Source organism: Trichechus manatus, unplaced genomic scaffold (assembly GCF_000243295.1).
Source record: "Trichechus manatus latirostris isolate Lorelei unplaced genomic scaffold, TriManLat1.0 scaffold00159, whole genome shotgun sequence".
Taxonomy (NCBI): Eukaryota; Metazoa; Chordata; class Mammalia; order Sirenia; family Trichechidae; genus Trichechus; species Trichechus manatus.
Genome location: NW_004444095.1, coordinates 602,464 through 603,200, shown reverse-complemented (window position 1 = coordinate 603,200; position 737 = coordinate 602,464).

The following is a 737-nucleotide window of genomic DNA, read 5'->3' as shown; positions in this document are numbered from 1 at the left end:
ATTTCATTTCATTCTGCTCTAATTTGTATTATTTCCTTTCTTCTGTCGCCCGAGGGCTTCTTTTGCTGCTCTCTTTCTCCTTGTTCCAGTTGTAGGGTTAATGTTTTGATTTTGGCCCTTTCTTCTTTTTGGATGTGTGCATTTATTGCTATAAACTGACTTCTGAGCACTGCTTTTGCTGTGTCCCAAAGGTTCTTGTAGGATGTGTTTTTGTTCTTGTTTGATTCTATGCATTTCTTTATTCCATCCTTAATTACTTCTATAACCCAGTAGTTTTTTAACAAGGTGTTGTTCAGTTTCCATGTGTTTGACTTTTTTCCCCTTTTTCTGTTGTTGATTTCTACTTTTATGGCTTTATGATCAGAAAGGATGCTTTGTAATATTTTGATGCTTTGGATTTTGTTAAGGCTTGTTTTATGGCCAAATATGTGGTCTATTGTGGAGAATGTTCCATGTGCATTGGAAAAGAAAGTATTCTTGGCTGCTGTTGGGTGGAGTGTTTGGTATACATCTATGAGATCAAGTTGGTTGATTGTAACATTTAGATCTTCCGTGTCTTTGTTGAGCTTCTTTCTGGATGTTCTCTCCTTCACCGAAGGTGGTGTGTTGAAGTCTCCTACTACTATTGTGGAGCTCTCTCTCTTTTCAATGCTGTTAAGAGTTTTATGTATTTTGGAGCCCTGTCATTTGGTGCATATATATTTATTATAGTTATGTCCTCTGGTGTATTGACCTTT